Source organism: Caretta caretta, chromosome 28 (assembly GCF_965140235.1).
Source record: "Caretta caretta isolate rCarCar2 chromosome 28, rCarCar1.hap1, whole genome shotgun sequence".
Taxonomy (NCBI): Eukaryota; Metazoa; Chordata; order Testudines; family Cheloniidae; genus Caretta; species Caretta caretta.
In genome coordinates, this window is record NC_134233.1 from 10,561,363 (window position 1) to 10,575,402 (window position 14,040).

At 48.9% G+C, this 14,040-nt stretch overlaps 1 non-coding gene across 1 annotated transcript; it reads left to right on the forward strand.

The window, feature by feature from the left end:
• The first annotated feature begins 471 nt into the window (after positions 1-471).
• TRNAS-CGA (transfer RNA serine (anticodon CGA)) lies at positions 472-556 on the forward strand. The gene has a single exon. It is a non-coding gene; the product is annotated as a tRNA-Ser (tRNA).
• The last annotated feature ends 13,484 nt before the right edge of the window (positions 557-14,040 follow it).

Sequence of the window (14,040 nt, forward strand, 5' to 3'; positions counted from 1 at the left end):
CCACCACTTGCACCTCTGTGCCCCTCCCCTGAGGCCCACCCTGCCCACCTCTTTCTTCATGCTGCTGTTATTATTCCATGACACATTAAAGATGGAATGAAAAGCTGAGTTTCCTCCAGGGTGAGGAAAGGAAGGAGACACCAACCCCCTGGCAAAGCTCTGTGCCCCACAGAAAACCTGCCCCCTGCTATTACAGTCACTGATGTACTGGGGATATGACGGGAAAGGGACTGTCTGAATTATCGAGGCAGGAATTTTACAACCATCTACAGCAACGTCACTGGCCACAAACACACTCTCCTCATGCTCCAGCCAGAAGGGAAACGAGCAGGAATTCTTGTTCAGCCCTGGGCATACTTACACAACAGCACAGCAGTGAGTGTGTTGTGGACGCTGGTCTGAGGAAACAATTGGAAATGATCACTCAGTGAGAACAGAACTAGAGTGTCATGAGAGCGCTGTATAAAGCAAGTAGTTGTGGCTGAGTGGTTAAGGTGGTGGACTCGAAATCCCTTGGGGGGGTCTCCCTGTGCAGGTTTGAATCCTGCCAACTACGGAGGAAGTTGTGGCTCTTTAGTTTCAGTGCCTGAGCATCCTTGGCCCCAGTGGGAGCCAGGCTACGTCTACACAACAGAGTTATGCTGCTTTAGCTAAAGCGTTTTAATTAAGCCGCTGTTGCATGTCCACACTAGGCTGCTTGTGTCACCGGAGCGTATCCAGGCTAGCAGCTCTTGGATCGCCACAGAGAGCAGTGCATTGTGGGACGCTATCCCACTGTGCAACTGGCCGCAGGGTGCTTTGGGAAGGGTTTGCAATGCCTCGTGGGCAGCCACACGAGGCAGGTTTCTCTATCCCATTGTTCCATGGGCATCTGACTCGATTGCCAGCTGCTTTTCAGCTGCCATGGGCGTGGTGGGCAGAGAGTGTGTGTGTGTTGGGGACAGACAGTGTGTGTGTTCGGGGAGGGTGTGTGTTGTGGAAGAGTGAGTGTGTTGGCACGCTGTCCCTAAGTTCAGACAGCTTACCTGCTTACAACCAGCTTACCAGCTTACAACCAGTCCTGAGTCAGGGGGAGCGGGACACCCCAGTCCAGAGTCAGGGGGAGCGGGATACCCCAGTCCTGAGTCAGGGGGAGGGGGGACACCCCAGTCCTGAGTCAGAGGGAGCGGGACACCCCAGTCCTGAGTCAGGGGGAGCGGGACAGCCCCGGCATCAGCCCCCACTTCCCGCACTGGCTCAGCACAGCCCAGCAGTCTCTGTCACATACACACACTCACACACACTGCTGCCTGCCTGGCTGTGTGTCAGGGTGCAGGACGAGGGGGGTTTAGAGGGCCATGGGCCCAGCACTTTTTAGCAGCCCTAAGAACGGACGACGGAGGGGGCAAGGTGCAGGACGAGGGAGGTTTAGAGGGCCATGGGCCCAGCACTTTTTAGCAGCCCTAAGAACGGACGACGGAGGGGGGAACCAGGTGGAGCCTTGGGGGAAGAGGCGTTCTGTGGGTGTGGCCTCGGAGGGAGGGGTGGCATCAGGGAGAAGGGGCGGTGTGAGTGAGGGCTGGGGGGAAAGGGGTGTCATGGGGGCGTCACAGTTCGGACACCGGTGGCCCCCCCACTGTAAGGAAGATTCCACCACCCCTGCTCTGGGTCCTAGGTGTGGTGAATTTGTCAGGTCTGAGACAGGAGTTGCTTGTGAATGACAGTGACCCCTTTGCCAATTGGCACCAATAAGCTTTTGTCACACATTGCGACGGGGCAAGGCAAGACGGCTATAGTTAAGTTGTGAGTAACAGGTATTTTAGCCCCAGGCTAAACAAATCCTTGGTTCTGTGGTAACCAAATGGCAGTTGTTTCAGGTTAATCAAGACACCTGGGGCCAATTAAGATCCTTCTAGAAAGCAGTGGAGATAGCTAGGTTGATTGGAACACCTGAAGCCCATCAAGGCCTGGCTGGAACTTGTGAAAAGCCTCCCAGTTCGTCAGTGAGGCGCATGTGTCAGGATCTGTAGGAGGAAGCCGTGCTGTTGGAGGAACCAAGCAGTGCAAATCCACATCAGGTGCAAGGAAGGAGGCCCTGAGGTAACAGCGAAGGAGATACTGAGTGGGGGCTGCTGTGGGGAAGCGGCCCAGGGAATTGTACACGTCCTATTTCCCAAAAGTCAGCTACCATAGCTGCTACTATTAGGGTCCCTGGGCTGGAGCCCAGAGTAGAGGGGGGGCCCGGGCTCCCCCCTCCCCTCCCCTCCACTCCCCTCCCTGATTAATCATGGATACTGGGAAACAGAGATTGTGAGAGGGAGGGTTGCTTCTCCTCACCTCCCTTGCTGGCTTATGATGGCTCAGTAAGCTGTGTCCCTTGCCTCTAGAGAGAGAGAAGGGCTACGTGGAGGGTCACAGTGAGCCTCTGAGGCTAGCAAAATCCACCAGGAAACGTGGGACCCATAGAGACAAGGACAGAGCTTTGTCACAACATGAACTGAGCTATACCCTCACACCCTGATATAATAGAAAGGCCAGCACAAAAAACAGAGAAAGGAACAATAAGATACTAAAATAACAATGGTTGGAACTCTCCGTTTCTCTCAGTCTTTGAGTGGATGGGTTCGAAGAGCTGTAGCTACAGTTGAGGAACCAGGCGATCGGACAGCTGGCTCAGCCCTCCATACTAGTACCTCTCTCACATATAGGGAAATGGGTCAAAATTGGAATTCATGTCATGACTCACTTCCCATAGGGGATCAGTCTGTCTCAGGCTCTGTCTATACTTCAAACACTGGAAGTATTCTTCTGACAACCTAACACTGTCTACACTGGGGCTGAGGTCACATTAACTACTTCTCTCAGTGGAGTGGACTTTTCACACCCGTGAGAGAGGTGGCTACGTCAAGATCGCTTTTCAGCATAGACCAGACTTTAGATGGCTTATTGACCTAAAAGGTAATGGACTTCAGCCTTTTCCTTGGTGGTTGAGGACTGCAACTTTCCTACCTGCTGAACACATCCTATGACAGATGACTTTCCTTTGCAAATTAGAGAAGTGGGGAAGTCAGTGACCCTTACAGTCTAAGTGTAAGAACTTGTAAAAACTTCTACAAATTGTCTCTTCGAATAATTTTGCTTTCACTAGAAATAGACCTTGAAACTAAGCAAAATAAGTTCTATTTGAAACACAAAAATTTAAAATCTATCCTGGGCCAATATTCACTTATACACTCTCACACACATTCTTCCACCCCAACCATTGGAGTGAGGTTTTCTACCAGAACTCCTTACACTACAGGGGGTAAATTAAAGCAAATTAACTTTTCAAGATCAGCTGTCACTTCCTGGATGACTAACAAAACAAAAAACAAGACACTTTGTTTTACAAAGTGATTCAGATTATCACACAATTCGTCTCCTACTCTTTAACCCATCAATTCATTTTCATTGGAAACAATAACATATTCAAAGAGCTCAAATTCTTGTCATATGAGTTCATTTTCTTTTAATCCCCGTTGCCAACAACTGAACCTTGGCTCTAGTTCTGGTTTGTCCCAACGTAGGTCCCAACCAATTCTCTGAGTTCATATATCGCTGGTTCTTCTGCCATGTGTGTTGGTGGAAGGGGTCTCCTATGTGGGAATGTTTGCATCACGAGGAAAAAAAAAATCTCTCTTTTCACACTTTTTCATCTTTCAAAGTAGGAGGAGGTAAAGGAGAAGGGATGTAAATGCATAAAACACAAGAGAAAACTGTCCTACACTAAAGGCATTTATCGGTATAACTATATTGCTCAGGGGTGTGAAAAATCCAGAGTTGAGCAATGTAGTTACACAGCCCTAACGCCCTGTGTAGATAGCGCTACGTCAGCAGGACATATAGCTTGAGGGGGCTGGACTAATGAAGTCCGACGGGAGAGATCTCTCCCATTGGCTTAGAGCATCTGTAATAGCATGCTACACCAGTGCAGCTACATGGGGGCAGCTGCGCCAACATCAGCTTTATTGTGAAGCCGGAGCATCAGACACAAAACCAGAGAATCAGGACTCAACATGCGAGTATCTGGAAGTCTGAAATTGGAACCGGATACGTTCGTTGCCTCATTGGTTACCATCATTTCCACAGCCTGAAAGTCCTTGTTTCTGTGAAAATAGAATGAATTATATTGAAATTAGAATTCATTAAAGAAATGCTACTTGAAGGGTTTGTTGAAATATAGTTGTCAAGAAGAGAAACATTAAGGAGTGTGAGACAATGGGTCCTCAAACTAATTAACTTAGAGCTCCTACTGAGCTGGGAGATTGGTAAACATTAGTATGCAAGTAAGATATGTATGTATATTTGTCAGTTTCTGCTTCCTTTTGTCTCTTATGTTCAATTGGCTTATCTGTATAAATAAGTTAGCTTGAGCCTTTGCAGGGGGCTCACATATCTGGGTGCATTGGCAAAGTGCTTTGCTAATAAACAGAATGGTCTGACAAATTATGTGAGTCCTGAATCTGACTTTGACATTACCCAATCAGGCACCCAGTTTGGAATCCACGAGGAGGGAATGTCCTATGAAGCACTCTCTCTCTTTGGATCCAAATGGTGAAGGATGATTGTTTGTTTGTACAACTCACTGATTACAGATCCAAAACATGCCAGGGTTAGATTGAGAACAGTTTTCCTTGGGTCTTTGGTCACCATAGCTTCTTTTACTGGGATGGAAACCAAGAACGGAGCGTGTACTCATTCAACCCCAGTTCTTTCCAAATCCTTGGCCTTGGTTAGGGTAAATGTACACTTCTCTGAAGTAGAATCCTTTACAAAAGCACTCAAAATCTCAGCAGTGTTAGTGAGGAATGGCTTCCTGAAACATGCCCGGCTTTTCTTTAATTTGGTGGCACAATTCCAGGCAAGGGACTGGATACAGCCCTGTTAGTTATCAGAGCTGGAGTTTCTATTCAAAACTAGCTATTTTTCTGCAGCTATTAGATTTCCAACACTGATTTCATTTCATACACTTTTTTTTAGCACCTACAAAGGATAAATTCAATAAAAAACCCACTTCTATTTCCTCAACATCTGCATCATGAAGGGGACCATTCCCCATGCCATAGAATTAGTTAGGTTATTTAAAAATTTTTTTAGTAACCTAGCATCCCCCATAATGGGGGACAAAACAGCCCCCTTGCCAGAAGTGGCTTTACCAATTGATGGAACCTGGGATTTAAACTCCAAATGATCACACGGTGCTTGGGATCCATCTGAATTCCCCTTCCAGGTTTTTGACACTTTCATCTCCAGGCATAGCGACTCTGATATAGGATTAAAGAAGTCAAAGCATCGTCTCCAAGCACAGACAGCTGAGAACGCTTCATCACGTGACACTTTGAGAAGTGGAGGGATAGAATGTGATGAAGATCCCTCCTGTCTGAGCCATGCAGAGTTAACAGGTCTGGAATGATTGGGAAGGAGGGAATCTCTGAGTCACCCCATCTCCTTCCAGTGTCACAGAGGCTGAAATGACACTTCTTTTCCTGCCCCTGCTCCTCTTCCTTTAAATATAATTGGGAAAGTTCCCAATATAACTGCTCTTCAGCACAACCCAGAGCAACGTGAGAACAACTGGCAATGATATAATCTGAATCATTGGTGATTCCGAACAATAATTTTGCAATAGGAGGAATGGTATAGATGTGATGCTCCCTGGTTCCTGATAGGAAGGGCACACTCAAATTATTCATGAGACAATGGAGTAGATAGGAAGGACAAATGGGTCCACCTCAAAACAGGGTGAACTGCAAAAGGCAAAAATGGGCCACTCATTTGGACACGCTGAGGGATAACGGTGCTGCAAACAGTTCAAACAACTTTAAAAGTTACTATGTGGGAATCAGGAAAAGTATTAAAGAAAAAAAAGTACGGATAGCCCTAGAGGTTTTTATGGTGTTGATCTCCTGTGCAGATCCTTGGATGGCTAACATGGGCTGAGTGACAAGAGAAGGTTTTCCCACACTCACAGCATTCATAGGGCCTCTCCCCTGTGTGCTTCTCTGATGAGTAACAAGGTTTGAGCTGCGATTGAAGGTTCTCACACTCACGGCATTCATAGGGCCTCTCATGACTCCTGGACACGTTCCTTTTCGATCTCTGTGATAATGCTCTGTGTTTATCCACTTGCCCAGCATCTTCCTGCTGAGAATTCTGCTCCTCTTTCTCACATGCCATCGCATCACCTGCTGCGGTAGAGACAGAAACCTCAAACAGGGATGGAAAGGGGAAGGCCAACGAAAAAAAGTGCTGGAGAGAGGTCAAATAAAAACAGGAACTGAACTCCTCCAAACACTTACCCTAAATGGGAGAGAGGAGGGGATCAATTCAGCCTTCACATCCCATCCAAATTCATGGGGGGAAGGGAGGAAGCTACTGCCTGATGTCTGCTAGGATCTACAGGAAGCCATGAGCTATAGTTACCCTGAGGTTATGACCCCTGCTAGAGACAATAATGAACTGAGTGACCTCCCAAGGGCTTTGTAGGGCATCCCATATGTTTCCTTCAGGCACTTACAGATTCTGAGTTGGTTTCATGTTTCCTCACCTTTGCAGGGAGCTCTCAGGGTCTGTCTTTCCTCTGAACCCTGGAGCTCTGAGACCCATGGCTCTTCCCCTTGTTCCAGCTGGGAAAACACATCAGGTTTGGAAATGGGAAACCCTGCTCAGATGAAAGAAAACAAAGGAGTTCAGGTGATTGCATAAGACTCTGTCATAAAAAAACCAAAACATTCTATTAATTTAACTTCAGTGCTTAGTGTGACCTGGTGTGCCTTGGGGAGTCCTGACTGAAAACGCTAAGGTCAGGGCAGGCTAAAAAAGGGAGAGAAGATGCTCCCAGAACTGATGGCTAACACTGAAGTTAAAATCACCGACCACTCACAAACTATGCTTCTGATCCCCCACACTGGTTATTGAGAAGCTGAAAAAGATCACACAGCCCCCTTTATTGCATTCCAGTTCTCTGACTCCCAATCAGCACCTATGTTCGGTACAGTGAGAGCTTATTTAAAAATTCTGGTCACAGAAACACAATGTTCTGACCCCAAAGGGTCAGCCATATTACCAGGTCAGCACAGGTTTGAATCATAGAATCTCAGGGTTGGAAGGGACCTCAAGAGGTCATCTAGTCCAACCCCCTGCTCAAAGCAGGACCAATCCCCAATTAAATCATCCCAGCCAGGGCTTTGTCAAGCCTGACCTTAAAAAAAAGGTTTGGATCTTACCCAAAATACCAGGCTGCCAGCCAATCCTTTAGCCTCTAAACTAAAGGAAAGAAGGAAAGGTCAGATACATTCAGAAATCTATAGATCGGGTTCTTCACAGTATTGGTGAGTTCCTGGCTTGAAAGTCCGTCTGGAACACATCCACAGCTTGGATGGGTCATTCAGTCCTTTGTTCAAGGCTTCAGTTTGCAGAGAAGTTGCTCCAGAGGTAGGAAGAGGGATTGAAGAGAAAATGAAGATGATGCAGCTGCCCTTTCTATTCCCTTTGCCTTGTGGCTTGTACTTCCTGTGTCCCAAACACAAGCTTCACAGCACATGGCATGGAAAAGCCCTGGAGGTCTCCGTACACAGGCATACCCCTGCATGTCTTGCTGACTCAATAGGTGTATCCCCTTGGTTCTTTTCATGGGCTCATTGTACAGCTGATGACCCTTGACAGGCCAGTGAAGAGGCTCGGCAGTGCTGATGCCAGTCTGTCCGGGGGTGTCACCCAGAAACACTGCACAAGTCTGGAAATACAGATATACCCTACAGGTCTATAACTCACAATACAAAGGTGGTACAAAACATAGAAACAAAATGATCATACTTGGAAAATCATAGCATTTTCACTGACACCTTACATGGCATATCTAGCATGATTCATTGCAATTTCATCATATTGGTATTTTATTATTAATTATTGTGATTAAAGTGTCTCACAATTCCCTACAGTGTCACACCTAGTAAACCAGTGAATTCCCAGGACCAGCTCCCTGGGTCCCTGAAGATGCTGAGCACTCTGCTTATGAGGGATTGAAATACCCACATATCCGCTGGGAACACACACAGACAGGCACAGTCTGTACCCTGTGACAAAGTTCCTGGTCTACCTTGGTGGGTCTTGCGCTTATGGGCGGATTTGCTCGCCTTGGAGCTTCACGGCAGCCCTCAGCTTGGCCGTTTTTCTGAACCCACAGTCCAGGTTGACGACTCCTGTGTCTGACCAGGAGTTGGGAGGATTTGGGGGGAACCCGGGCCCGCCCTCTACTCCGGGCTCCAGCCCAGGGCCCTGTGGAATGCACCTGTCTAGAGTGCCTCCTGGAACAGCTGTGCGACAGTGACAACTCCCTGGGCTACTTCCCCATGGCCTCCTCCCAACCCCTTCTTTATCCTCACCATAGGACCTTCCTCCCGGTGTCTGACAATGCTTGTACTCCTCCGTCCTCCAACAGTCCATGGTCTCACTCTCAGCTCCTCGCGCCCCTTGCTCCCAGCTCCTCACACGCACCTCACTAACTGAGGTGAGCTCCTTTTTGAAACCCAGGTGCCCTGATTAGCCTGCCTCAATTGATTCAAGTAGCTTCTTGATTGGTTGCAGGTGTTCTAATCAGCCTGTCTTACTGGTCTCCAGAAGGTTCCTGATTGTTCTGTTACTTTACCCAAGGAAAAGGGACCTACGTAGCCATCTGGCCTGACCCTGTCACAACCCCTACGTTCACTCTTCTAGAAAACTATGATCAATTATTTACATAGTATGGCTCTTTTGAGGTATCATTTGAAAATGCATAATCTATAGAATATTATCCTCCTGTTAAAATATGTGTAGCAACACTATGTAAAATTATGAGATTTTACTGTATCATATTGGTGAAAAAGTTACAATTCTGGGGAACACCCTCAGACCAGTTCCTCAGAGACAGCAAGGCAAGCAGCTGGTCAAATTGCCATTCTCCAGGAGGGGGAAGGTGTGAAGAAGACATTTACATTCCTTCACAGGGACCACTTGAAGCTCATATCTACAACAGACAGCCGGTCACCATGACTCAGCTGAGAACTGAAGTTGTTTGTCCTACAAAGGACTGAATTATAAAAAGAGGGGAGGAAAATGCTTGAGACTCTCTCTCTCCCCCTTTTCCTCTGCTCATGACAGCTCCTGAAGAAACTGAACTTGGCAGCAGGGGCGAATTAGGGGGACTTCTGGCTGAAAGGACAGCCAGCCTGCCTCAGGATATGGTGAGAGAAACATTTGCTTTGTATCCGTTTTAGCTTGTTAACTTAGATGTTAGTTTGGGTTTTATCTTGCATTTCTTTTGTAAACAATTCTGGCTTTTATACCTCATTACCTGTAGTCAATGAATATGGTTTTTTTGCCGGTAGTTAGCCATCTCATTTTATTGTTTCATCTAACCAGTGTGTTGGGATTAAAGTGTGTTGGAAAATCCATTTGGGATAACAAGGCTGGCACGTGTCATTTCCCACTGATGAAATGACAGACTTCATATGACCTTGCGTCGTTCAGTAGTGTGCTGGACAATGAAAGATGCACAAAAGTCCGGGACCAGAGAATTTTCTGGGGTTCTCCTGTGGTGCACTGTAATTCGTGAGTCGCTGACTAACAGCGCTCAATACTGTGTAGCTGGCAGCGAGTTACATGCTGGAGACTGGGTGTTAACTGCCCAGGAGTGGCTGTTCTCACAGTAAAGCAGTGTAAAACCACCCCAGCTTGGGCAACTGAGGGGAAACAGCTGTTCAAGCAGTCAAGATTGCACTGTGGTTAATGTCACAGACACTCAATTTCAAAGCATCTCCTAAAACACAGAGAAAGTAAATCCATGTCCCAGAAGTTGAAGACTCCAGACAGAGGACAAGTCTCCCTGGAACTGCTTCTTGCAGAGAGAGAGAGAGAGAGGTCCAGACACAATGAGAGAGTCCTGGGGAAGCTGGGAACACTAAGAATGGGCTGGTGGGGTTCAGTGGAGAAAGGGAACAGGAAGGGCAGGGATATCACTGAATGCAGGATCTCAGCAGTCCTAGATGTCAGGATAGCACCTAGTGCAGCCCATTGGAAAGCATAATCCCAACTATACATATAAAATGATGGGGTCTACATTAGCTGTTTCCACTCAAGAGAGGGATCTTGCAGTCATTGTCGATAGTTCTCTGAAAACATCCACTCAGGGTGCAGAGGCAGTCAAAAAGCGAACAGGGTGTTGGGAATCATTAAGAAAGGGATAGATAATAAGACAGTACATAACTTGCCTCTATATAAATCCATGGTACGCCCACATCTTGAATATTGTGTGCAGATGTGGTCGGCCCATCTCAAGAAAGATACATTGCAATTGGAAAAGGTTCAGAAAAGGGCAAAAAAACCCGGACTAGGAGTATGAAACAGCTTCTGTATGAGGAGAGATATGTAAGACTGGGACTTTTCAGCTTGGAAAAGAGACAAGAGGGCATATGAGAGAGGTCTATAAAAGCATGTCTGCTGTGGAGAAAGTAAAGAAGGAAGTGTTAATTACTCCTTCTCAGAACACAAGGACTAGGAATCACCTAATCAAATTAATAGGCAGCAGGTTTATAAGAAACAAAAGGAAGTATTTCTTCACACAACGCACAGTCAACCTGGGGAACTCCTTGCCAGAGGACGTTGTTAAGGCCAAGATTATAATAGGGTTACAAAAAAAAAAAAACCACACACCATGAGAAATTTATTGAGGACAGGTCCATGACTGGTTATTAGCCAGGATGGGCAGGGATGGTGTCCCTAACTTCTGTTTGTCATAAGCTGTGAATGGGTGACAGGAGATGAATCACTTCATGATTCCCTGTTCTGTTCATTCCCTCTGGGACACCCGGCGCTGGTCACTGTCGGAAGACAGGACACTGGGCTAGATGGACCTTTGGTCTGTCCCAGTGTGGCCATTCTGAGATACCAGGGAACCTAGTGAGTCCAGTGCAATGGGAGGGAGTAGGAAAATCCCTGGGTGTGGAGAACACTGGGAAATTAGAAACTATCATTCAGAAGCAACAGACTCTAAATAGTCTAGAAAAGCAGAATGTGAAAAATAAGAATCGGGGTCATGTGACTTCAGGAATGAGGGACTCAAAAAACCAAGTCTGCAGAGAAGAGAGATTGTGGCTACTGCACATGGGGATGGGGGGAGCAACTCTCCAGGTCTCAAGGATTTTCACCAGCAACCGAAGCCATTGTCCCATGCACGGGGCAATCCGGAGCAGTGAGGAGTTGTGTCATCTGTAATCCTGGCTGAGTTTCAATGTTCTGCTGCTGGAGCTCCCTTGTCTGGATTCCCCCAGCCAGCATTCAAGGTCTGTGTGATCAGTAACCCTGGACCAGCCGCTCTGACCCCAGCAGCCTGCTTCTTACACCCCAAGCACATTCTGGTCTGGGTGGAGAAGGCTCAGGGTTTGAGAGAAGGCCAGGGGTAGGAAGCTTCTGTTCGTTATGCTGGACCTAACCCCCCATTTTACTTGTGCAAACAGGAGATATTTGACACTGTGCGATTCTGCTCCTGTGCTCTCTTCCCACAGCGTTCAGCAGCAGGGGAGGGTCTCTGGTCGTGTGTGTGTCACAGGCATGCTGGGGTGATGCTGGAACAGGACAGAGCAGAGGTGGCATTGTGGGGGTGGCGTGAACCTCATCTCTCCCGTTCCCCTTCCAAGAACCGAGGGGACAGGAACCCTTACCCAGCGAGGTCACATTCTCATAGGTCTCCTGCATGATGTCTCTGGAGAGGGCTCTCTGAGCGGGGTACAGCAGAGCCCCCTCTTCCCTGGTGAAATACACAGCCACCTCCTCGAAGGTCACCGGCCCCTGAAAGAGCCAGAGCCCCACACTCAGGACCTGCTGCCCCACTCACAGCCCCACTATTCGTGGGGGAGAGGAGCCAATCAAACGGAAACTCTGGGTGGACCGCAGCCAACAGAGTCCCACCCCCACCCTGCTCAGAGCACCCAGGAAATACCAGGGTGAGGGAGCGAAGAGACACCCCTCCTCTCTCCCAGCAGATCCATCACACACCTACTAGCCACAGACTGAGACCGGAGATGCTGCCCCGAGCGGGGTCTAGGGAGAGATCTCTTGTAGGAAGCCCAACACTCTCCTCCTTGTGAGGAGCTGGATATGAGGCAGGAGAATCTCCCCTAAGCCTGACTGGTGGCATCCCCCTTCATATTTAAAGGCACCCACTGGTTAGTTGGGTCAGGCTCCAGCACTACGAGTCTGGTCCTTTTTCCCAGCCCCATCTACGTGGGTTATTTTCTGTTCACCAAATTGGAGCATTTCCACCTCCAAACCTCATGGGTCTGTTCCAAGAATCTAGGCCACTTATTAAACAACTCCCAGCAGGTCTGCCACCCCCTACCCTCCTCCCTTTCTCCACCCTGTGCATTTCCTGCCCCGCTCCAACCTCCAAACCAGACGGTGCAAACCTTCCCCTCTCCCGTGTATTTGCTGTCCCTCTCCATCCTGCAGGAACAGATCAGAACCCCCCGAATAATCTCTACCTGAGCTGGCTCCTCTGCAGCCATGTCGCTCCCCTGTCCCATGGGAGGACGGGATGAACCGGAACGAAACGTGAGCGTCGTTCTGCAGCCTGGCCGGGCGAGAAGGGCCATTGTGGAGGTTTGGGAACGGGCATTAGTTCATTTCACATCACGCTTCCCCCAGGCTCTTTCCCTGCAGAGCGAGATCTGAGATTCTGCCGTGCTGAGAAAATGCTCAGTCTCTGGATTACAGCAGAGACCTGGCCCCTCCCGCCAGGCTAAGCCCACAGACACACTTTTAACCTCCTTTCTCCCTCCCGCAACCCAAAACAAAGTATCTGAATGCAATCCTAGAAAAAAGCAGAACCAAAGGAGTCCCTTTCGAGGATTCCCTCTGACACTGACCCCACGGCAGCCACACCCCAGCAGGAGGGACATGGAGTCAGGAACTGGGTTTTCCTCTCTCTCATCCTCGTCTTGTCCACAGGAAAGTGATTCTCCCCACAGTGCAGTAATACATCTGTCTGGGCAGATTAAAGAGCTGGAAATCTCTTTCAAAACTCTTTTATCCCACGGACCCTGTCAGTCTCTCTATCTCCTTTTCCCTGTGCCCTCTCCATGCCTGTCTGCTAGGAAACTCTCATTCCTGGGTTGTTTGCTCCCCCATGGCTGGATTTGCTCTTGCAAATGGCAGGAGAAATGGGGTGGGGGGCTGTTTGTGTAGAGTCATTTTATAGTCCTTCACTGCCTGCCTGGGATTTCCCCATTGCCTGCCTAGGACCCCCACCTGCCCTCCACCAGGATCTGCCAGCCCATTTGCCTGGGACCCCCTCCTCCTCCCAGCACGACCCCCTGACGCTTTACAGGAGGACCCCTCACTCTGCGCCAGGGACCGCCCCACCACAGCTCTGTGCACTGGGCATGGCAATGGTCCCAGGAGCCAGCTGGGCAATCCCAGACAGAGCCCCTGGCACAGCACCAGGCAGCGTCTAATCCCCTGCCCCACCTGCCCAAGAGACCCCCACCCCCACTGGTCTGCAGCCAACAGGCCCCCAGCGATACCCACCTCCAGGAACCATAGCCTTAGGGCAGGGAACATCAGAACTACCCCCCAAAACCCCAAACCCTCCAGAACCCACCAACCTGACTAGGGTCCCCCCTGCCCAGCCACCCAGAGGCCTCCACCTACCATAGTGCCCCTTCAGCTCCCGCTGCAATCTCCCCACACAGACACCTGCCCCCCCAGCAACAGTGTTCCCTCACAGTGTCTGACAAGTGGACAGAAAGTTATCACCACCCCCTGCTGGCCAGTCACACAGGCAGAGGGAGCCCGGGGGGACGCCTCTTTAACAGGAGAAAGGAAGCCATGGAGGGCCAAAATAAGTAAGACATTTCCATACTCTGTCACTAGCAAATAATGGCCACCGTGGATCCACCCCAGAGTTGGCTACATCTTTGCACTGCGGGAAGCCCCCCCTCACGGAGACCCTTTGTCATGGGGTTTGGGATACTTCTGGACCACGCTGCA